The 25,445-nt window shown below is 37.8% G+C and overlaps 1 protein-coding gene across 11 annotated transcripts in view; it reads left to right on the top strand.

Moving 5' to 3' along the window:
- Positions 1-25,445, top strand: part of ELAPOR2 (endosome-lysosome associated apoptosis and autophagy regulator family member 2) — a 745,385-nt gene that overhangs the window by 599,290 nt on the left and 120,650 nt on the right. For 10 of the 11 annotated variants that reach the window (XR_014246402.1, XR_014246403.1, XR_014246404.1 and 7 more), the window contains one exon: positions 21,349-21,568. The gene's annotated coding sequence lies outside the window, so the exon portion shown is untranslated. The remainder of the gene's footprint in view (positions 1-21,348; positions 21,569-25,445) is intronic. The other variant, XR_014246410.1, reaches the window with a different exon arrangement.

Here is a 25,445-nt window from a genome sequence, read left to right as displayed (position 1 = left end):
AAAAAATTATCCTGGTACACTTAAAAAAAAAAAAAAAGGAAAGAAAGCTGGAGTGGAGATACAGAGAGAAGAGTAAGAAATGAAATCAGAGACGTGGGGCGTGGATGTGGATCATATTGGGACAGGTAGACCATTGTAATCAAGATCTTTGAATTACATTCCGAATGAGATAGTAAGCCAATGGGGAGTTTTAAGCCAAGAGGTGATTTGTCTTAAAGCTTAAAAGGATCAATCTGCCCGTCATACGGAGAACAGACTTCCAGAGAACAGAGAAATCAGGAGGCTGTAGTAATAATGCAGGTGCAATAATAGTGACTCTTGGACGGAGGCAAGGTTTAGAGAAAGTGAAGTATCAAGGATGATCCAAATGCCACGGTTGGAAGGACGAAGTTGCCATTAGTGTAGATGGTAAGACTGGGGGAGGGACAGATTATGGGGAAGCCAGGGGGCTCAGTTTTATACATTTTGATTATGAGATAGATTATTAAATTGGAGATAAGTTCATAGTTGAATATATGAGTTTCATACTGAATAAATACAAGTGCCCTCAGCAGTTAGATAGTATTTAGAGTCAAGGGACTGGTTGAAATCATCTAATAAAGAAGTGAATCAATAAAAAAGAAGTTCAAGGACTGAGTTCTGGGGCAGGCTAACGTTTAGAGATAAGATAGATATGGAAGACTCCATGAAATAGGGGAAATGAGACGATGTGTAGAGAATTTGAAAAATGTATTGAAACCCTGATGTATAGGAGGCACTGTGATAGGTACTGTGGTTCAGTGATGAATAGTTTCTGCCCTTGAGGATTTCACAGTTTACTGGTGCTTTAATAGTTATTTATACAGAGAGTTATATAGAATGTCCTCTGGGCTCAGGGAAGACTAAGCTGCTATCTGTGCCTTTGAACATCAAAAACGCTTCAGAAAAGAGGTGACATTTGAGCTGGCAGAGAAACATGAGATAGAGTTTTCCACGTAGATCGGGAAATGAAGGACATTCCAGGTGTGGTGAATGGTGTGTAGGAAGGTGCAGAATTGAAGCACCTGTGTGTTGGTGAGGGTTACAAGGAAGTGGCATAGTTGTAGAAATAAAAACACAGGCATTGGAAGGTCGGTGAACTGACATCTGTCACCCAGTGGCTGTGTTATTTGGGGCAGCTTATTTACCTGCATGGCCCTTTGGTTCCTTATTTCTAAATCATGGTGATACTGTCTTCCTTGCATGGTTGCAACGAGGATTAGGAGTCAGTGTCTCTTGTCCTTGCCTCCACAGTTACAGTACAGGATGGTTCTACTGATGTTGTTATTACTGTATCTCCCATGTTCTAGAAGAGTTGCATCGAGAGCCAAAACTGAAGGAGCTGGATATTTTATCTTCACTGGGGAGAATTTGAAAAATTTAAGCCACAAATGTTATGGGCTTTTGTTATGTGAAAACACCTATCATAATTGAAAAGAAAGAATTAGAAGGAGAAGGAGGGAGAAATGAGGAGAAGAGAGAAAGTGAGAGAGAGGGAATAAAGGAATAGTCAAGGAAAGGAGGAAATAGTGAAAAGGGGGTGGAAGGAAGGAAGGAAGGGAAGCACAAAAGAGAAGAAAAAGGAAGAGAATGTTTCAGTGTTTATGATGTGTCATTCATTATGCAAAGTGTCTCAACAGACATTACCCGACAATTACGTGAAATAGGTATTACTACCCCCATTTCTACATCGAGGAAAGAGATTCTCAGAGAGGTTAAATAATTTGCCTAAGTTTTCCCAGGTAGTAAGTAGGGTGGAGGCTGGAGCACAGGGATTGTGCAGAAAGCCAGCATTCAAAACAAGGCTTGTCTAGTATTATATGATATCACTTCTATGTGGAATCTAAAAAAATGATACAAATGAACTTATTTACAAAATTGAAACAGACTCACAGACTTAGAAAATAAACTTACAGTTACCAAAGGGGAAACCTAGGGGGGAGGGATAAATTGGGAGGTGGAGGTTAACATATACACACTACTGTATATAAAATAATCAACAAGGGCCTGCTGTACAGCACAGGGAGCTCTACTCAATACTCTGTAACAACCTATATGGGAAAAGAATCTGAAAAAGAATAGATATATGTATATATAACCGAATCTCTTGGCTGTACACCTGAAAGTAACACAACATTGTAAATCAACTATCCTCCAATATAAAGTAAACATTAAACAACAACAACAAAAAAAAACAAGGCTTGCCTGGCTCTAAACACTAGGCAGAAACATGAGATGGCTCTTTACGGTCAGCGAGGTCCAAACTAGAGCCGGCAGGGTCCGTTTGCAGGAAAGGGGATGATTTGGCAGAGACACCCAAATTATATCAGCTGAGGCATCGCCAGAGTAAAAGCTTTGTGGCTTGAAAAATAGATTGGATCGTGATGATTTCATTCATTGAAGAAAAGTGGGAGGAACATTGAGGGAAGTGTCAACTTATTAAAATTACACTATCCGTGATGGATCAAGATGACTTATTTACATCAGTTGGATCAACTAAGCTTTTTGTTTATTAGCTCCATTAAAAATCTGATATTTGGACCCCTGGAATTTTGATTAAGACCATAAAATGCAGAGTCCTTTTTCTTCAATTTACTTACAATTAAAAGGACTCAGAGCCCCTGGAGTTCATTTAAAACTTTGAAATATCTCATCATTAATCTTTGAAAGCAAGTCTCCCCCCTTTTCACACCCCCTCCACATACCCCAGAATAGAAGCTGAACCCAAAGTTAGTTCTCTCCAGGAAAAGAGGGCACAGGAATCTAAATCCTGAGCATTAGGAGTATGCAAGGGAAGATAAGGCTTAAGCAATAAAGTGATTAAATTGCCTTTTGATTTTAATTATTTTTAAATTTCTGAAGCTTGAAGCTGGAAATTTTTTTTGGTACAAAGCTCAAGTTGTAATGCTCAGACCGCTCTCCTGAATTCCAGACCTGAATATGTTTCTATTGGGAAGCTCTATGTGAATGGTCCCCAGGAAGCTTGCATGCCTCAGAGGCATTTAAACTCAACATGTTCAAAACTGAACTCACCATCTTCTTCATTCTCCACATCCAGTCAGCTATCAAGGTCAGGCTCCAGTTTCCCTAGCGCATGCTCAGCTTTCCTAGTTTATCCAAACCAGGATGAACCCCTGTCCTCAATCCCCACCCTTAGAGTCCTTGTCATAGGAAGTGTCCATGAGTAAGGTATAGAGTCTACAGTGTGTGTGTGTGTGTCGGGGACGAGGGTGGACCCATACGTATATTTTGTGTCCCTTACTCATGAGAAGAGATGTCACTGTCTGAAGATTAATAGGTCTCCTATAGATCCGCTTTGTTCTTTCCATGAGCTTCTCTGGGGAAGAAATTGAGGTGATCTTTAAGGTTACTTAGAAAAACAGCAAAAGGCCCTTAGAGGCTTTTATAATTCTTCTAGGCTATGCAGAGTTTGAGAGATTAAGTGATTTATATACACAGTCATATATTAAAATATTGTATTTGGCTTCTTATGTTTCATTGATTATTGTTATTAACAGTAATATTTGCTGTAGCCTCAGCAGAGCAGCCAGAGTTTTTGAGGTCTGGGATCTTCTTGCTCCAAGGAAAGTAAAAATGGCCTTTTGGGATTTCTGAGAGAGAGGTGTTCTATATAGTATATGGGAAAATCAGGCAGACACCTAATCCACGTGTTTTTTTGCTAAGATGGTATAAAGTATTGGTCCATTAAGCAAGTTGGTTGAATGTTGAGAGACAGGGAGGGGGGCGGGGAGGGAGGGAGGAGAGAGATTTCTGTGCTTTGAGGTTTGGAGGGAAAAGTTGCCCTTCACAAACAGGTGGAATTCCTGAGACTGGAATATGGGAGACAGGAGGGGTGGAACCTTGTGAAATTTTGAGAATTGGTTCTTGAATCATTGAAGCGTCCCTGAAGTGATAGAATTTTGAAAGGGATAGCTGTGTGGGACCCTGAGGAAAGTGTGTGTTGAGACCGTAATTCAGGGGCCTTTGAAAAGGCCCATGGTGTGATGTGGAACTGACCGGAGGAATACAAAGCAGCTGTCTCCTCATCACCCCTCAGGCCTGAGCAGGGGCCCAAGGCTGCAGTGACCGTCATGAAGGAGCAGGGGTGGGAGTGGGGAGAAGGGCTTCACTTAACTGCACGGTGTAAACCTCAGTGTTCTTATCTGATCAGTAGTGGGGAGCAAGACTTGAAAATGGATTGATAATGGCTTTAACCATGATGATTGGCAGCTAGAACTCAGTTTTGATTTGATTGAAAATAATAAAGAAATGTGAGGTATCTGGCATTCTGAATGCTGTGGACGAATTCATGCTTATTATACACAAATTCACGGTGATCAATAGTTCAGCTGAAATCTGATGTCTAGAAAAATAAATGACTCATTTTAAATGTTGATGGGATATTTGATAACATGAGCTCTTGAGTTTGTGGTAGCACTGATAATGGTTTAGGGCCTGAGGAATAGTGAGAATTCAAGCTTTTGATGCTGGAAAACAATTAACCCTGGATATTGTCCAGGAATCATACTGAATTCTTTTCAATTTTACTTCATTTCTGAACCTCTGTAAATGAGTATCCTCAATGCAGATGAATTGGTTTTCCTACCTGATGGTCATGGCTGAAAATTCCAAGTACCATTTCTTAAGATACCTCTTCGCAGAGTGAGTTAATAGAATAGAAAATCAATGACTTGCTTGCTCATCTTGGAAATGAGGTAATCTTTGCAGTTCAATTACACCAATATATATTGAGTGCCTACTCTGTGTATTCAATAGACTAGGCAGTAGGATCTAATGTAAAGAGCATGAGATAGGAATTTACTGGAAATGATTGCATCTGGGTTTGTAATCTGAGCCCAAATACTTACTAGATGAGGGTCTATCAGAAAGTCATTTAACTTTATCTTCTACATTTATGTTGTTAAAACAGTGATGTCTATCTCACAATGTTAGGACAATTTTCAATGTGTAATTTTGCTTCTTATTTGTTCAGTCTATAAAATGAGGCAAAATTATCACCCCTAGTAGTTCCTCTAAATTCTGTGATTCCCACAAAAAGAAAATACTTCGGAAATTCAACAGAGTGGTATTTCTGAGAGCTGTTTATTCAGGAGATGTAAGTCTGTTCAGTAAAAGTGTGTTTAAGCTTAACTCATTGCATATGGGATCTATAATGATAATCTAAAGAAAATAATGGTTATAAATGGAGATATTAACAAGCAAATAATTTGTTTAAAATCATAAAAAAGATCACAAAGACATAATTGAGCCAGTTATACTGTGCCCCCCCACAAGGTTAAGGATCTCATTTGTTTACATGTTTTCAAAATAGTGAGCATTTGATCAATTGTATTAAATTAAGTGAACCCTCAATTTTCAGCTCATTTTTTGGAACGAGTAATTCTCAAACATTGCCTTCAGTGTGATTCAGCATCACCTAGAATGGCTCACTAACATGCAGATATCTGGCCCATGAGAGCATTTGATTCAGCAGGTCTGATAATTTGCATCTCTAACAGGTTCCCAGGTGATGCTGTTCTTGCTGCTCTGAGGAGCACACCTGAGAACCAGTTCTTCTGAAACACCAGATCATCCACTGGTGAGATAGGGAGCAATTACCTGGAAAGACTTTATTTATTTATTTAAACAACTTTATTGGAATATAATTGCTTTCCAATGGTGTGTTAGTTTCTGCTTTATAACAAAGTGAATCAGTTATACATATACATATATCCCCATATCTCCTCCCTCTTGCGTCTCCCTCCCGCCCTCCCTATCCCACCCCTCTAGGTGGTCACAAAGCACTGAGCTGATCTCCCTGTGCTATGCAGCTGCTTCCCACTAGCTATCTATTTTACATTTGGTAGTGTATATATGTCCATGCCACTCTCTCACTTCTTCCAAGCTTACCCTTCCCCCTCCCCATATCCTCAAGTCCATTCTCTAGTAGGTCTGTGTCTTTATTCCCATCTTGCCCCTAGGTTCTTCATGACCTTTTTTTTTTTTTTTCCCCTTAGATTCCATATATATGTGTTAGCATACGGTATTTGTTTTTCTCTTTCTGACTTACTTCACTTTGCATGACAGAGTTTAGGTCCATCCACCTCACTACAAATAACTCACTTTGTTTTCTTTTCATGGCTGAGTAATATTCCATTGTATGTATGTGCCACATCTTCTTTATCCATTCATCTGTCGATGGACACTTAGGTTGCTTCCATGTCCTGGCTATTGTAAATAGAGCTGCAATGAACATTGTGGTACATGACTCTTTTTGAATTATGGTTTTCTCAGGGTATATGCCCAGTAGTGGGATTGCTGGGTCGTATGGTAGTTCTATTTTTAGTTTTTTAAGGAACCCCCATACTGTTCTCCATAGTGGCTGTATGAATTTACATTCCCACCAACAGTGCAAGAGGGTTCTCTTTTCTCCACACCCTCTCCAGCATTTATTGTTTGTAGATTTTTTGATGATGGCCATTCTGACTGTTGTGAGATGACATCTCATTGTAGTTTTGATTTGCATTTCTCTAATGATTAATGGTATTGAGCATTCTTTCATGTGTTTGTTGGCAATCTGTATATCTTCTTTGGAGAAATGTCTATTTAGGTCTTCTGCCCATTTTTTGATTGGGTTGTTTGGTTTTTTGATATTGAGCTGCATGAGCTGCTTGTAAATCTTGGAGGTTAATCCTTTGTCAGTTGCTTCATTTGCAAATATTGTCTCCCATTCTGAGGGTTGTCTTTTGGTCTTGTTTATGGTTTCCTTTGCTGTGCAAAAGCTTTGAAGTTTCATTAGGTCCCATTTGTTTATTTTTATTTTTATCTCCATTTCTCTAGGAGGTGGGTCAAAAAGGGTCTTGCTGTGATTTATGTCATAGAGTGTTCTGCCTGTGTTTTCCTCTAAGAGTTTGATAGTGTCTGGCCTTACATTTAGGTCTTTAATCCATTTTGAGTTTATTTTTGTGTATGGTTCTAGGGAATGTTCTAATTTCATTCTTTTACATATAGCTGTCCAGTTTGGAAAGACTTTAAAACAGATTCTAGTCCTTAACCTCAGATTCTGTTTCTGTGGGTCTTGACTGGGACTAAGGCATCTATGTATTTAAAAGGTTCCCAGGACATATTAATAATCCAGTTTTGGAAACTCCTTCTGTATATAGAGCTAAAGGCTTATTGGGTTTGTAAGATATACTTGAGCTTTTCTTAGGTTTGAAATTTCAGAATAAATCTAACAATAAAAAATAATAAGACAGCATTCTGATACAAAGGGAGAGAGCAATAAATAGTTAGTTTTTATTTAGGGAAATACTGGTTTATTTGATTTTGATTAAATTGAAGACAACATGGCATTTATATGGAATACAAATTTCCTTCCAAAGGACGATGACATTGCTTTGGGTTTCATATCCTTAAAAGCATTTGGAAGCCAGATTTCACATATATACAGTGATATACATGGCACTGTATAGTAACTGACATGATTCTGCTCTCTATCTCTTTAAAACTTATTAAACAAAATTATTACAGAAGGTATTTGGTTGATTCTGAATTTATCAGTTATCTGCTGGAAGACTTAAATAGACATTTCTCCAAAGAAGATACACAGTTTGCCAACAAACACATGAAAGGATGCTCAACATCAGTAATCATTAGAGAAATGCAAATCAAAACTACAATGAGGTATCACCTCACACTGGTCAGAGTGGCCATCATCAAAAAAATCTACAAAAAATAAATACTGGAGAAAAGGGAACCCTCTTGCACTGTTGGTGGGAATGTAAATTCACACAGCCACTATGGAGAACAGTATGGAGGTTCCTTAAAAAAATAAAAATAGAATTACTATATGACCCAGCAATCCCACTACTGGCATATACCCTGAGAAAACCATAATTCAAAAAGAGTCATGTACCACAGTGTTCATTGCAGCTCTACTTACAATAGCCAGGACATGGAAGCAACCTAAGTGTCCATCGATAGATGAATGGATGAAGAAAATGTGGCACATATATACAATGGAATATTGCTCAGCCATAAAAAGAAATTGAGTTATTTGTAGTGAGGTGGATGGACCTAGAGACTGTCATACAGAGTGAAGTAAGTCAGAAAGAGAAAAACAAGTACTGTATGCTAACACATATATATGAAATCTTAAAAAAAAAAAAAAAAAAAGATCCTGAAGAACCTAGGGGCAGGACGGGAATAAAGACACAGACCTACTAGAGAATGGACTTGAGCACATGGGGAGGGGGAAGGGTAAGCTGGGATGAAGTGAGAGAGTGGCCTGGACATATATACACTACCAAATGTAAAATAGATAGCTAGTGGGAAGCAGCCACATAGCACAGGGAGATCAGGTCGGTGCTTTGTTACCACCTAGAGGGGTGGGATAGGGAGGGTGTGAGGGAGACGCAAGAGGGAGGAGATATGGGGATATATGTATATGTATGGCTGATTCACTTTGTTATAAAGCAGAAACTAACACACCATTGTCGAGCAATTATACTCCAATAAAGTTGTTAAAAAAAAAAAAAAAAAACTTTTCTGCTGAACAGTCATCCAGGACATGAGAGACGAGGCAGGTAAACTCACATAACAACATTCTGATGATGGATTGTACTCAGTTACCTGCTAAAGGGTGCCACACTTAATCATTTTTCATGGCCCTTTAAACCTTCACTGTTTATACTTCTCCATATCAAATGTCTCATCTACATGCAAAGGTGATTTTGTTTCATAACCAATAGTTTTATAAACTCTACATGGCAACCTCAAGCGTCAAACTTTATCTTCTATAGGATATCTTTGGACAATAAACATTCTCAACCAGGATTTAGCTGCAAGCTTGGCAGATAATGAAAGAAAAAATCTAAGCTGACTGTTCCATAACTATTTCAGTTATGTAATACAGAAATGAGTAAATGTTTATTTTGGTCGATAAAGCAAGCAGGTGTGGCTTGAAGATAGGCCGGGATGAGCTAAGTTAAGTAAAAGGTGGTAATTTTATAAAATTGCTTTCCTGATCACCATGAAAATTTATCCTGCACATTTGAGATTAAAGGTTTTTCACAGAGGACTAATCCAGGGAAATTTATTTTCCAAATAAAGTATATATACTTTCTAGTTTTATTTTTCATTTCACACATTCAGGTAGGATGAAACTTAAAATGATGTTTAAAATTTCTTTAGATCTTCTTTTACAGTCCATCTTAAAAAAAAGAAATTTGGCCTTGCAAGGAATGGAATCTTTATAGTGCTAAGGACCCAAATTTGCCATGTATTTGCCATGAATGTACTTGAATCATGTGAAAACACTGAAAAATATGATTTATGAAGCATTAGAAGACCATGCCTGGAAATAGTTATTCAATAAATGTTTACTTCATTTTTATATAAAATAATTGGGCTAAATTAAACACCCCTAGCAAAGGGTCACACACATCAAGACATCAGTAAATCATGTATTTATGGGCCAGAGGCACAGTAAATGCTGAGGCAATAGAGAGATGTAAAGGTAAAATCCTTGCCTTTAAAGAGTTTAGCTTCTAGAAAGTAAGACAGGTGTGCAAAAGGGCAGTCAGAATGGGGTCAGTTATATGACAAAGTGCCATGTGTCAAATTGAGTAGGAGTCAGTGCAGGTTTCACGGAGACATAATTATCAAGTTAAAAGATGTGGGAATGTTCAGTGCAGCCAAGATGAGTGAGGGAATTATGTACCAGAGAAATTCCTGAGAGAATATGGTGCATTTGGGTAACAACAACTTAGTCTTTATGAAGGTCAGTGGTTGGGGGTAAGTTGGATGGTGGGCAGAGAAAGATCAGATCTCAAAGGGCCTCACCTGTACATTAAATATAGGCGCATTTGTGTTTATCTCTTAAAACCTGGATAATCTTATATTCACATGGTAGAAAGTCATTTGCCAAGCTTTTGCTGGCCATTCCCAGAATCATGGTTTTCTTTGCAGATGTAGTCAGAATGCACACACGTGTAAATGCTGCCAAGTCACGTGTGACAAAGCAACCACTAGGTGGCAGAACTGTACCAATTCTGTGGCCAAGGCCAGCTAGCTGATCCCTTAACACCTTCGTCCTAGTCCTTATTCAAAGCCAGGTTGGCTCCACACTGACGCTAGGCGTCTAGGTTTGTCTAGAAGGTGTGCTGAAGATTGCACAGCAAATTGTAAGGAGCTTTTGTCACTGCAGACAACCTGTAGCCACCAGCCCTGCTCTTTCGCTCCTCCCAGTGGACACCAGTTGTCAGGTGAATGCAGCATGGAAATATATCCTAAATTATTTCTTTGGTTTAAAAACATAATCCAGACCCATATATTATCAACAGTCACACACCATATTTCACATATAATTAGCTCATAACTAAACTTAGCAGTGTGCAAAAATAAAATGTCAATCTAATTTCTGTTCTGTAAAATTTTCCTGCTGCCAACATAGAATAAATCCATCACCATATGGCCCATCAGTTCAGCAGAAAACATGGGGTCTAATGGTATTTTGTTAGCAAACTCTGGTAACCGATTTATTTTTCTAGGCTACCAGCTGGGTTGTTGTGTGTTTCTGGTTATATCATCCATAGATATACTTAACTGCTTTTTTGTTGTTGTTGTGGTTCTTATTTTGAAGAACATATATTCAGAGTTCAAGAATTCTACAGCGTAGATTTGCCAGTTTAGAATGGGAGAATGTCGACAACAGGTTGATAATATTAAACATTTCAGTGTTTCTCTTCAATGTAATGTAAACATTGTCTAAATTTCGGCTCTGTTTAGGCAGCAATTAGTCATGGATGATCTGTTTGGACTGTTTTTTAGTTAATGGTGCATTGATTAACTTAACTTACTCATTGAATCCATTAATCAAACTGTTAATTTGGTTAATGGTTCTATGAGCATGTTCCTTTGATGATATAGTCATGATCTTAGCCTGGTTTTCTATTAACAGATTAATGTGGAGGTCATTAATACCCTGAAGAGGTAATTCATATCCTGCTGTTCCAGGTAATACTCAAAATAGTTTTATAGCGAAGCTTCAAACTTTGTATAGGCCTCTCCAGCATAGGAAGGGGATTAAGGGAATGAGTTTATTTTGCATGGGTGTATAAGCATACAGGTATGAGACTTTCAAATATTTTTCTTTAGGTGGGACACATGTTAATATTTTAAATATAGCTTTTTCTTTAACCATAAATTCTGTAAAAACTGTTCTCTAATTAGACTTGTATGGATGGAGAGATTTTAGACTCTTTCCAAAGTCAGTTAATTTGTAGTAACCATTTGAAACAAGCACACACATGCATGCACACACACCCCATCCATTTTAAGTACAATAGTCCCAATATCTTTATGATCAACCAGCAATTCATTATACAGACTTTCAAATTACATACATTACTGAAAATAACTAGAATGCACCACTGAAATATAAAACTGGTTATGTTAAAACATTATTTATTCTGTTCTCTTACCTACTATATTTCTCAGGGAATCATTATGTCTTGCTAGAAATACATAATTATACAAAGCTTAGATATCTCAACAAAGAACAACGTAAGGTGAAATTGTAGAGCTGTAGGTCAGCATGGTCTCTTATCATAATCTTTTTCTTCTTTCTTTTCCTCTTTCTATTCCTTTCCCTTCCCTTTCTTCTTTTATTCATTTTTTGCTTTCTGTAATCAAAAAAAATTGAATTGGAATGGAAAACATGTGTATCCCAAGTTTTTTCCCCTCTTACCCAAAATAGATACAGTATGCTGAAAGCTTTATAAATTATTAACAAGCAAACTAGGTATTTAAAACTTATTTTAATAAATGCTATGTGAAACACAAATCTTTAAGGCCATAAAATAATACAACTTTGTGAATTCAGAGTCTCTACAGGCTGGAATTTTAAAGCAGATATTCCTTACTTATTTTTATATTACAGCTGCATAGTACTCCACTCTGAGGACAAATTATAGTTCATTCAACCAGTCCCCATTGTTGTATGAAGATTCTTGTACATAAGCTTCTTAAACATTTTGGCCAGCGTACCTCTGGGGTTGATCACTAGAAGGAGAATTGCTGGGTCAAAGCGTCAATGTATTACCAAACCAAGTTCCTTTGCTGGACATGAAGCAAGCCAAACTCTGAGATGCCGAGTTTTGCAGCAGGAAATGGTTTATTCACAGGGCAGCCAAATGAGGAAACAGGAGAACAAATCGCCTCCCCCAAGGCAAGGGGCTTAGGATATTTATGGAATAAAGCTGAGCCATAGGGAGGCTGGAAAAGGTAATTGGAGATAAGAAAAAGGTGAGGTAATCATCCTTCTGTGAAGCCATGACTAAGCTACAGGCTTCTTCCTGGGACATGTGCTCAGAAAATGATGGTGTGAGCTTGTTCTTAGGGTGGAGTTTCGGCCTCTGATGTCAAAAGTTCACTGAGTGGACATTCACGCATGCCCAGCTGGAGGACCTGTGGTCCTAACCAGTCTTAACCTGCTTGACCTGGAACTGGACAACTTGGGCAAAACCATCTTATTGTTTAGGCTACATGACGTTTGGAGGACACAAGTTTTTTGTAAAAACAAAGCGAGCTTGATCAGTGAAGGCGGGTGACAGTTTATTATATATTAATGGCAAACTGATGACTACCCTTGGTTTCAAACGCTTACATAATTTTGCCAGGTGTTGCCTCACCAAATTCTTTATCATATGGGTTCTCCTACTTTGCATCCCTACTAGCAATACCTGAGTATGATTATTTTACCCAACCTTGCCAACAAAGTATAATGTCAAAAGTGTTGATATTTTCCAATCTGTGAGAAATGGAAACTCAATTTAGTTTTTTTTAAAAAATTAATTAATCTATTTATTTTTGGCTTCATTGGGTCTTTGTTGCTGCGCGCAGACTTTCTCTAGTTGTGGCACGCGGGGGCTACTCTTCATTGCAGTACACGGGCTTCTCATTGTGGTGGCTTCTCTTGTTGCAGAGCATGGGCTCTAGGCGTGCGGGCTTCAGTAGTTGTGTCTCGTGGGCTATAGAGCGCAGTCTCAGTAGTTGTGGTGCATGGGCTTAGTTGCTCTGTGGCATGTGGGATCTTCCCAGATCAGGGCTCGAACCCGTGTCTCCTGCATTGGCAGGCAGATTCTTAACCACTGCACCACCAGGGAAGCCCTCTCAATTTAGTTTTAATTTGCATTCAGTTAGGATGAATCAGGTTGAGTATCTTCTCATCTGGTTAAGAGAGATTTATATTTCCTTATCTGTGAACTATACATTGTTACACCTAATTTTTCTTTATTTTTAGAAGTGTGTACATTTTAATGACTTTAGTATTTGTCTATAAGTTGGACATACATTATTAGTATGTAATTATGGGGTTTTATTTCATATGCCACTACGGTGGACTTTTTTTTGGCTATGAAATGTACTTCTATTCTTACATAATCTATTTTTCAAATTTAACAATCATTTTCTTTTGTGTATCTGGATTTGAGTCCTTGGGGAAGTATTCCCATGGCTAAAATATAGAAGAATTTACCTGTGTTTTTGCCTAAAGTTTATATAGTTTCCTTTTTTCACTATTCAAATTTCTGATCTCTGAGGAATTTATCCTTCTGAATGTTATAAGGAATGGATCTTCATTAATTCATGACTATAAAAACATTAATTACATCATGTTATACTAAATTTACATACAAACTTGGATCCATTTAATTTTAATCAAATAAAAATTGTAAGTTATTTAAAGTGTACAAAGTAATGATTTAATATATGTATTCACGTAAAAGGATTCCCCATCAAGTTAATTGACATATACGTCACCTCACATATTCCCCCCCCCCTTTTTTTTTCTGTGAGATCAGTTAAGTTCTACCCTCTTAATTCTCTTTGAATAGTCTGTTTATTTACGTGCTAATACTATACAGTTTTAATTATGGTGGCTTCATAATATTTATTAATATCTGCTGGAGCTATTCCTCTATGATTGTTTTAATGGGGGGTTATCTCAGGAAGATACATACTTGAACTTTTAGTATTTTTAACCCCTGTTATGTATTTTTAACTCCAAATCCTAGCTGCTCTTAACACACAATGAAAGCATTAAATGTAAATGTCTATAGTTCAAGGTGTTAAGCTCTAGTGGTTTCTTTTAGCTTTCGCAAACTTGTATGTTGAAAGAAATAAGTTTTTTTTTTTTTTTAAAGGGCACCTTTTGTTATTTTATTTATTTATTATTTTTTGGCTGTGTTGGGTCTTCATTTCTGTGCGTGGGCTTTCTCTAGTTGCAGCAAGCAGGGGCCACTCTTCATCGCGGTGTGTGCAGGCCTTTCACTGTCGCGGCCTCTCTTGTTGCGGAGCACAGGCTCCAGACGCGCAGGCTCAGTAGTTGTGGCTCACGGGCCTAGTTGCTCCGCGGCATGTGGGATCTTCCCAGACCAGGGCTCGAACCCGTGTGCCCTGCATTGGCAGGCAGATTCTCAACCACTGCGCCACCAGGGAAGCCCAATAAGTTAGTTTTAACGGTTCTCTCCTCTAGGCTTTTTCATCTATTGGGAAATCGTTTATGGTATGGAGAGTCAGAAGACCTGGATTTCAGAACTGGGTCATTAATTAAAAATAGAGGGAGAATAAATAAGTTCTAGGGACTTAATATACAACATGATGTACTTATCTAACACTTCTCTGTTTATATATGGGAGTAAATCCTAAGAATTCTCAACACAAGGAAAAGATTTTTTTTTCTATTTCTTTAATTTTGTATCTATATGAGATCATAGATGTCCACTAAACTTCTTGTGGTAATCATTTCACGATGAATGTGAATGAAATCATTTTGCTGTATATCAAACTTACACAGTGGTGTATGTCAATTGTATCTCAATAAGACTGAAAGATGAAAAAGGAAAAGAAAGAGGGAGAACTTAGTGAAGGAAGCCATTTAACTTCCTTTGCCTTCCTCCTTTTATCTATAAAAAAGAGATTTTGTAGAGGGATTGCATGCATCATTTAGGAATAAGTTCAGTGGCATGTAAAATTCAATGTAATCAAATACGGTGTTTCGTTTGTTTTTTTGCATAACAAAAAGTTCAGAATTAGAAAATAAAGTGTTGACCTGGTAGCTCCAGGAAGCCATCAGGGCTCACTTTTTGCTCCATCAGCTTTAGAGTTGTTCTTATGTTTTTGTTCTTAGCCTTTAACCTGTGGTTGCAAGATGCCTTCTCTGACTCGCTTCTGTGTCTGTACTTAAAGGAATGAAGAAGGGGAAGAGCACAGCATAAATATCATATCCAAAGTGCATCGGCCTTTATTAACATTTTTTCATAAGCTCTGCTCAGCCATTTCTGCTTAGATCTAATTGACCAAAACTGTGCCCTGTGGCCATTCCTCATTCCAAAGGAGGCTGGAGAATTAAGTGGGATTATTGTATTTATTAATGTGTTGGAATTGCAGCTGAGAGCAATGCTATACCAAGAAAAGTTATGATTCTGTTAATAGAGAAGAAGGAAAAATATAAATTTGCCACAGTGGATTATAAAGGCCCTTCTATAAATATCACAATAGAAATAAACAAAAAAAATATTTACCTCTTTTCGTCTCCCCCCAATATTTCTTTACTCATTTATAAAAAGGTCTTTCCTATAAATAACTCAATTTTTCAATGCATTGAACTCTAAACGGTCCAAATAACTTACGTGTTATAAGCATTTTTAAATGTCAGAAGTATGAGAAGACAGTCAAAGGAATGGAGGCAGGAAGAATGCTGTGCACACGAGGGAAAGAGAAATGGAGAAAAGCAAGAAATAGTCAAATGTCAGATCAATAGAACAGGCTCCCTTTGTTTTCTAGTCATAAGTATTGCTGAGTTTGCTATTTTAAAAGGGAACCAGATTATGTAAATAATTGTTCAAAGGCATATGAAAAACTGCTTTCGAATTGCTCCAAAATCTACAAGTTACCCACCTATTTGTTGTTAACTTCAGTGAGGTATGGTCTACATATAGTAAACTGCCCCATTTTAAGTGTGCGGTTGGATGAGTTTTGACAAATTATACGCCTGTATAATAACTACCCCACTAAGAGTACAGATCAAGTCTGTTATCCCCCAAAGATTCCTTATTTCCCTATGTAATCTGCCTCTCCAACCCGGGAAACTACTGATCTGCTTTCTGTCGCTATAGGTTAGTTTGCATTTTCTAGAATTTCATACGAAAGGGCTAAACATCACATATTCTATTGTATTTGGCTTCTTTAACCCAGCTTAATGATTTGGAGATGGATCCATGTGGTTGTTGTATCAGGGGTTCAATCATTTTATAGTGCTTAGTAGTATTCTACTGTACACACGCACACACACAAAAGCCACAGTTTGTTTTATCCATTCATGTATTAATGGACATTTGGATTACTTTCAGTTTTGAGCTGTCATGATTAAGTTGCTGTGAACGTTCACACACAGATCTTTGTGTGGACATGTTTTTTCATTCTTAGGTAAATGTAAATGTGATTGTTGGGTCATATGGGAATTGGACACAGCAATTTCTGATGCTGCCAAATTCTTTTCTAAAGTAGCAGGACGAATTTACATTTTTCTCCACCAGTGTATGAGCTTCTAGTTCTAGTTGTACTACAGTCTCACCAGTGCATAGTATGGCCAGTCCTTTAAAATTTTAGCTACCTCACGTTTAAGGGAATGCTCTGAGTTATAAAAGCAGCAAACTCACAGTTCCCTTCTGCAGATCTGTCTTTCAAGCGTAGATTCCTCTGGTCTCTGCCTGGTTTCCCATTAAGCTTCATGAGCTCTTCCTCATGCATGAGTAATTTCACTGTCAGCCAGGGATTCGAGCAGGGTTTATACTGAGATTTGGGACCGCGTTCCTTCAGTTCTCTTGCTGCCATGATTTCTTCAAATTTCCAGCTGTTCTTCCAGCCCTGAACTCTGTTCCCTGGCATCTTGAGCTGCTGAGGCTGAGGTTTTCCACACCTCCTGTAGCTGTGGTGGTTGAGGAGACCCCTTTTGTCCTTGTCTTTGTATAAGAGCTTGAACCTTTAACATTTACCCACTGCTCTCTGAACCCATGCTCATTTTTCTCCCTCAGTTGCAGTTTATAATCTCTTCTCTAGCTTCTGTCAATTAAAAAAAAATTTTTTTTTCTAGTGCCTTTAGACATTGGGTACACATTCCCAGAAAAGTCTCCATAATTAGGTTTGAAAGCAATGTCCAGAACCCTAATAACTGATAATGAATGTAACTGAAATAAAGGATTTATTTAAAAATCTAACCCAACTTCTGGGGGCCATGCAGTTTAAAATGAAAGCACAAAAGAAGAGTTTCTTTACTTTCTTGGGTCAAGGATGGTCCAAAGAACAAGTTAAAATTTAGCGAAAGTTTAACAGTTGTACTTCTCTATTCCCTTTCTGCTTTCTTCTACTTCTCTATGTACGCGTTGATGCTATTTTGTCACGCTATATTCTCACTGAACCCATGTTGAGGTCTGAGTTGCCTCCTTGAGTTTTTCTCACCTCCACCCTGCTTTGATGAGAACTCCAGTTCTCCAATGCAGTTCCTCTCTGCTAAATGTTAAAGAGGCGTTTCTTCACATTCCTAGAGGCATTTTCATTTTTAGAAGTAGACATTTAATATCTTAAGTTTTTAATAGAGAACATTTGATGATATGGCAGAATATAGTAAATTGTTGAGTTCACATGGGAAAATGTATTTGGGGCAGAGGGCAAACATGTAGGTATGGGAATCTTGTAGGAGTGGGCATCTTTACTAATGGTTAGCAATTCTGGAATGTTTGATTTTTTTTTTTTTTTTTTTGCCTCTTCTTACCTCTTTTCATCTTTAAATCTAGAGATTTGTTCAAAGCTTCATGTATTTGGTTGTATGGTTGGTTGGTTGATTTCAAGTAGCCACTGATGGCAGTGACTGGGGATTCACAGGTGGTGGGTGGCAGGTAGCAGTAGTATTGAAAGTCTTTTTTTTGCTAATAGGTGAACTTGTCTCTGAAACTTTCCTATATTCTGTTCTGCTGCTTTTCTCTACTTCCCATACCTCTCTCTCCAGGCCCTCAGGGGATGAATTTCTCCTCATTGAAAATAAGAGTTTTATCAACTATACTTCTATTTGATCATGTCTCAACATTTCTGGAGAACGGGTCTCTTTCCAAGTTTAGTTTGGTCCTTCAAAATTTGACTCTCACCAGTGCCTCATGCAGTTAAAGCAATTTAAAACAGAGCTGTATGCTCAACCATAATCTTTCTTTGTCTATAATAATTCCTAACTTTTGCCTTAATCACGTTTGCTTTTCAGACAGCTTCTAGATTATTGCCTTTCATCATTGCAACTCGCTGTTTCTAATCTGTTTAGCAATTTTTTATTGTCTGATTTTCTTCTTTAAGGTCTCATGGCACGTTACCCTCTTTGGTTCTGAGAAGCCACTCTGAATTCTCATCCTGCCCCCAGTACTCCAGCCTACTCTTTTCTCAAGTCCCCACTTTATGCAGTTGGTGAATTCTACCTGCTTTGAGCACTTACCTGTGTTGTCCTATGAGGATGAAATGCTGTCCCAAACACGTGCTCTGCTACTAGCCTCACATGAATCCTGTTTTTTCATAGCCTGAAGAATACGATGACAATGAATCCCTTTTTGCCACATATGATGCAACACAATAATACCATGTTTCAGAAGTACTGAGTGAATTACAAATATATTTCACATATAATAACAGAGCGCTTCAGGCACTCTTTTATATGCTTCATTTGCATTGCTCATTTAATCATATGAGTAATTAGGTAGATACTATATTTCCTTCTTATGCAATAAAAACCTAAGCAAGGGAAGCAAAGTGAGTTAATGGATTCCACAAAGCTACGAGTTAACAGAAGGAGGTTCAAGGTCAGGTACTTTGGCTTGGAAACTTGACCCTGACCTCTTACACTGTTTGGTATATGTGAAGCTAATTGCTCCAGACAGCTGCCCAGCGGGATGCTGGTATTAACACCATTTGTAGTTGAGGAAGTGGCTACCAAGTGAGGTTAATTTATTACTCCCTGTTGCGTGAATAAAGCAGTTCAAATGGCCCTAGAATGTGAGGCATCAGTTCCTTTGGAAAAGCCTATTACTGCCAAGAGTTCATGTTGCTTCTCTCTCTCTAGATATCCAACAGGAGACGAGAGAGACAATAACAACATCAAACTGAGGTTATCTCGTTTTAAGCCTTGGAAGCAACAGCATTGGAAGGGTTACAGAAAGAAAATTAGAAACATGACAAATGCATTTATTAAGAACTGAACCAAATTCCCTCCGCAAGCACTGTTCTCCCAAATGTTAGAGCAACTGCTTCAAAGCCTGCCAGTAACAATCACTGAAAAAAAAAAATACACCGTGTAGCACAATGCCTTGTTAGTTGTCTTTTGGGACTAAATATATATGACTGTTTGAGAACCATGACCTGATGAATGAAGCAAGTGGAGCATTCAGCCCCAATGCCACTCGACCAGAAAAGTGATGCTTAGCCCAGAAAGTTTACCTTAGGAAATCTTTCATTAATTAAGGATGTTTTCTCCTGTGTAAATATGTGCACTCCTTGGAGGGAAAGCATTTTAAGTCTCACTCATTATTCAGGCTCTGGTGGAACTAGTTAATTCAGTCCAATTGCTGGCCAATTGAAAGTCTGGATAAGGAGGTAGAGAAAGAGACTGTGCCCTGTGCTGAAAAGACATAGGTTTTAAGGTCAGATAAAACAGGACCTGAATCCAGATCTCTCCCTTAGAAGCTGGGTAACAATGAACAAATTATGAAACCCCAGCTTCCTTATCTGTCAAATGGTTATGAAGACACAGCCAGGAACTTGCAATTGTGTAAGATAGCATACATAATACACCTAGTTTATAATACCTACTAAAATGTTAGTTCCATTTTCTCCTAATGCTTCTCTGGAAGATGTGTTGTAGAGGGTAAGCAGTTAGGTCGCTTCTGATTCCAGAGGGCTGGGCTGCGGAGAAAGGAGGAAGAGGAAGGACAAATAAAACAGGAGAGCTTTGGAAGGAGGTTATAGTTACCAAAGGAAAAAATTACACTATTTTGAACTTCCGTTCGTGATTGGACCTGATTCATTCTTTCTCTGTGTCTGTCTCTGTGTCTTTCTGTCTCTGTGTCTCCATCTATCTGTTCTCCCATCTCTCTGTTCTCCCATCTCTCTGTTCTCCCATCTCTCTTTCCTTTGTACAACTCTCTATTTAAAAATATTACATTATAGGTAGGATCCCCATAAAATAATTCTCAAAACTTCAAACCCTTAGTTGCTACATTGGTAATACTTTGCTATTATAGAGATACAAGCTAAATCCCATTCATGAAGTTACATTTTCAAGACTGGTTAGTTTAAACACAATGCTGGATTTTGGAAGGAAAGAAAAACTGTGTGTTTGTGGGGGGCAGAAACTATCTACTTTAAGTAGCAAAAGGTTAGGTAAAATTTGGTGGCATTTTGCTTCAAGCTCTGGAAATGGTTGAAGGCTATACATCCTGTAATTGTATTGTAACTTTTATTTGCAGTGAAATTCTTGCATCCATCACCTTTTAAAACAAACCTGCATGTTGTTGAGAACAAAACAAATGAAAAGGCCGAAAGCATCCCTAGCACTTTCTTCACTGCTTGGCTTTAGAGAAAGGAAAGAGAGGAGAGAAAAGTTAACACATGACTATGTGGAGTGTTCTTTTGAATCTCACCAACCACTGTATTTTATACTCAACCCTTCCAGTTTTTCTTGTCTATTCCTCCCTCTTCCATAAATAAGGTTACTCAGTCAAGTTAAGGTCACAATTCCTCCAGGGGCTATTACTATCAACAGGGAACAGAGACGTAAGCTAATATGAATGAAAATAATATCAACCCACAGATGAGGAGTACTGAGGTGACGGGAAGGTTTTTTTTTTTTTTAACATCTTTATTGGAGTATAATTGCTTTACAATGGTGTGTTAGTTTCTGCTTTATAACAAAGTGAATCAGTTATACCTATACATATGTTCCCATATCTCTTCCTTCTTGCATCTCCCTCCCTCCCACCCTCCCTATCCCACCCCTCTAGGTGGTCACAAAGCACAGAGCTGATCTCCCTGTGCTATGCGGCTGCTTCTCACTAGCTATCTATTTTATGTTTGGTAGTGTTTTTGAATCAGGACCTTCTGTGAAATTGCCTTCACAAAGGCAGTGATCATTTCCACCTGTGTGCTTTGTAACTGGTTCTACAACAATTGACTAACCATTGCTTCTATTTCAGCTTTTCCTTCTCTCTTTGATTCTTTCATTTTCCTTTCTCCTAGGAAGCTGAGCAATTGTATAGGAGACCCAGGTCTTCCCAGAGGCTTTCCTGAAGGTAAAACTTCTGATTATATTTGGGAGTTTAAATGTTAAATTGACATAAATGATATCCATCCTACATGATATTCTTTCATTTTTGACCTTACTATATTTATGACTTTTGTCATATATTTGACAGATATTTCTGATATTATTTCACTGAAACTGAAGAAAGCCACTAAGGTAAGTTCTCGAGAGAAACGCTGCGGTGCAGATTCAGAGACATGTACTTGACTAGCTCCTGAGGAGATCAAGGTGAGGTTTCATCAATTACTAGTGTCTTCATTCCCTTATGTACTGTTCCAGGTCAGTGTTGGTATGAAGATGATTCTGGTCTAACGTTTTAAGACAATACGATGTGTTGGAGAAGATAACCTCTCAAATGGTCCCCAACCCTAACCCACATTCCCAAATACATAGCAAAAGCAGACATTGTGTGCCTTGTTCCCCAGAGAGATGGGTCAACTCAAAGACATTAAAGATTAAACATAGAAGGAATGTTTTACTGTGGTGATAATGTGATAAACTTCTGTACTTTTTCTCTTTCTTTTGATTGTTATGATTGTTAAGACAAAATTTTTTTTTGTGGGAGGGGAGATAGAATAAGGTTTTTCAATTCAGTTGAAAAGCATACATTTAAAAAATTCTAACTGAAACATGGTAGTTATATGAAAGTAGCCAGCTGTCTTCATTCATTCAGGAATGACGTGAGCATCTTCTGTGTGGCCAACCTTGTTCTAGGGGCTGGGATGCAGGGATGAATAAAGCAGATGTCTACATCCTATTCGCTGACCTTATTAGGGGGAGAGAAGCAGAAAGTAACCAAGTTGACAAGTACATGCAGATGATAGCATTTCAGATAAGGAAAATTTTTTAAAAAACTAGAGAAAATAAAGGATGAAGTAACCTCTCCACGGAGAGAGGATACTACTTTAAACTGGGTAGTTAGAAAAGGCTTCTCTGAGAAAGCAAATACAGAAGGCATAACTAGAAAGTATCACCAAGAATTGTGTTTAACTATACAAAATACAATGCGATATTCTGATAACTTATGTAAGTTATATAAGTAGTTGTTTTGAATTGATCTTGATTTAGGAAGATAACATTTTTTTGCCTGTTTTAAATGAATAATTTAGGCATTTGCCTCCAATCTCTAAAATTCATAAGTAGCTGTTATATGCAGTGTTCTTTGGCTTTCCTCCACGCAGTCTTTAGACTTTGCTCAATCCCAAGTAGAAATTGTTGGGGAATATTGCTTTGGGTGCCAAAGTATTAGCCTTCCAGGGAATGTGTCTATATGTCATGATTGTGCTTTAATTGGGTAGAAAAATATAAAAGCAAGTTAGAGGTTTAGAACTTAGTTTTCTCTGTACCATGGTCAAGTAGATTCTGCATCTGGGATGATTTTCTGACTTTTAGTACTTCTTTTCTTATACCAGGTGATAACTTTTTTTTCACCATTTTATACTCTCCATTATTTTTCTTGAGTAAGTGTCTAAAAAAGACTGATATTGAACATGCTCTACTTAGTTGACCTAACGATTAAAATGCTCATCTTAAACCAGCTATCTGGTCTCTACCCACATTATTTATTGCAAAAACTAGGTAATAATTTTCACAAAAGATAAAAGGCATTGTGTGATGGCTTGGCTGAAGATATTAACAAAAATAATTTAGCACAGTGTTGTGACTGTAAGTGATAAAGGATAATGAACTGGAACTTTCCCATTCAAGTTACATTCCTCTGAGACTTATTAGTATCAGTTGTAATGGTGTAGTTTTTTTTGTTGTGGGCACTTACCCACCATCCTAGATGGAGCTGATGCATTTCACACAGGCTGCCAGAGAGCTGTGTGTAAGTGTTTCCCCTCTCTGCCAACTAGCAATTGGTCAAATGGTTCCTGCAAGCCTAAGGCCGTTCCGTCTGTTTCTGGGGCCGAGTAACAAGAATAAATTAAAGTGATGTAGCATGAATAAAGGAAAAATCAGACTTGTAAAGGGCTATGAAAACTAGAAGTTAAAACATCAGAAGAAGTGCCTTTTTGCCATGTTTGAAGTGTCTCAACATTAATCAGAGCATAAAAAAAGATGTTGTACTTTTTTCCCCCTAATGGCAGAAACATGTATGTTTTTCTAATATAAATCAGTGACTAAAAGGGAAAAGAAAATGCTACAAGAATGTTGTGAGACACCTGACTGTGGAAATGTTTTGAACATTCGTGTGGATTTTTGATGTTGTAAACACATCCACGTGTAGTTTTTAATGACAATACATGCAGAAGTGTTTTAAGAGCAATGGGCTATGCAGCTATCCACAAATTTTTATTACATCTCTAAGAATAAGTCCAAACTGTGTAGAGAAATTCAATACAATAAAATATCTCAAAGACATTATAACACCAAACCTAAGTACTTGTAACAAAGCGTGCTCCAATCTGAAAGTCCAAGGTCAGAGGTGTTTTGCTAGCACAGAGTTTTAAATATTTCTTAGGCAAAAGGAACCTGTAGAATCTCTAGAAGCTTGGTTTAAGGAAAGATAGTTTTAATTAGAAACAATCCTGAGCTCTTAGAAATAATATCCCCCCAAAGCAGTATATTATAGTTAGCATTTAATTTGATTTTTCTGTGTTTGTTCATAGATTCATAATTTATACCGATAGAATAATTTTTGCTAGGTTGACCATGGGCTTTATAAGCAATCTCTAATTAATCTTCAACACATCTATATATATTGGGGATGGGTCCTGGTTTGTTAGGTCAGCTTAGCAAAGGGAAAATGAATTTCAAAGGAATTAGGTGACTCCAGTAAGGAAAGCTCATTCTACACTCCCAAATATGGCTGGTTTTCAGCAAAACATAAAAATTTAAACAAATGATGTTGCCTCGTGGTACCTCTCTCTGATTCTGTTTCTTTCAAGGATGTATTGTGGCTCTTTGTTGCTTTATATATATATATATATCTGCATGGTTTATACAGTGCCCAGCTCTGCACATCATTCAAATATGACTTCCTATATCATTCGGTCTTTTAAAGACAGACAATTCATTTTATGTTGTCAAATAATTTTGTCAAGGATTCTTGGTAAAATCATATTAAAAATACTGTTTTGAAAACAGGTTGGAACGTGATAAATCCAATTCTGCTTCATCACTCTGAGAACAATCTGATCGTTTCTTGGTCTTGGTTTTCTTAGGAAATCAATGGATGTGGTTTACAAAGGGTCAACTGTGACCTTTCATCTACCATCCCACCAATACCTTCAAATCTGTAGGCTGTTTCTACTTAGTAGTGCTTCTCTCACTTTCACCTGGACGTGACTAAACATAAAGTTCCCTCCTGTATTCCTCCTCTTCTACAGGCAAAGCAATATCTGTTTCTCAGCAAGTCCATTGTTAGCTAACATTCCACTGTCTGAGACCTGAACTCCCTTAAAAAGAATTGCCTTTGACGCTCATTTCCCTCTAGCAGCTCTGACTAATGTGTCTCCAAACTCCAATATCCTAAACTGAGGAAATTTCTCTCCTCCTATTGTATCCCCTCTAGCCCTGGAACCATGTCTCTCTGTCCTGAAGGCTCTACACTTTGTTAGGAGAATTGTTTGCACTTCGTGTTTCCAAGTCTCGCGTTCCACTTACTTTTTAACCTCCTGCAAACTGGCTTCTGTACCAGGTAATAGCTAAATCCAATAGAACATTTTTCATTTGTACCCAGTTGGATTTCTTTACTGAATACTTTTAATTAATCCTTCCTTTTAAAGACCCTCACTTCATCTGTTTTCATGACCTATTATAGCCTTTGGTTTTATTTGTATCCCTTTGTCTATATATTTTTCTTATATGATATGCATGCATTGAATAGGGTCCATGAGGACTCATTTGTATCTGCTTCCTGCTTTGGGTGATGTCCAGAGTTGTGATTTTGGCTCAGAGAGATGAAGAGAGTTAGCCATTCAGGTGTTGGGAGGAAAGCAACATTAACAGACAAAAACATGAAAAGTAACAGAGGTTTAAAAGAACATGATGCGTCTGGAAGAGGTCTGGCATATTGGTCAGATGAATG

This window comes from Balaenoptera borealis (assembly GCF_965194805.1).
Source record: "Balaenoptera borealis genome assembly, chromosome: 7".
Taxonomy (NCBI): domain Eukaryota; kingdom Metazoa; phylum Chordata; class Mammalia; order Artiodactyla; family Balaenopteridae; genus Balaenoptera; species Balaenoptera borealis.
Note: the sequence above shows the minus strand (reverse complement) of the source record. Positions and strands in the feature narration are given on the sequence as shown.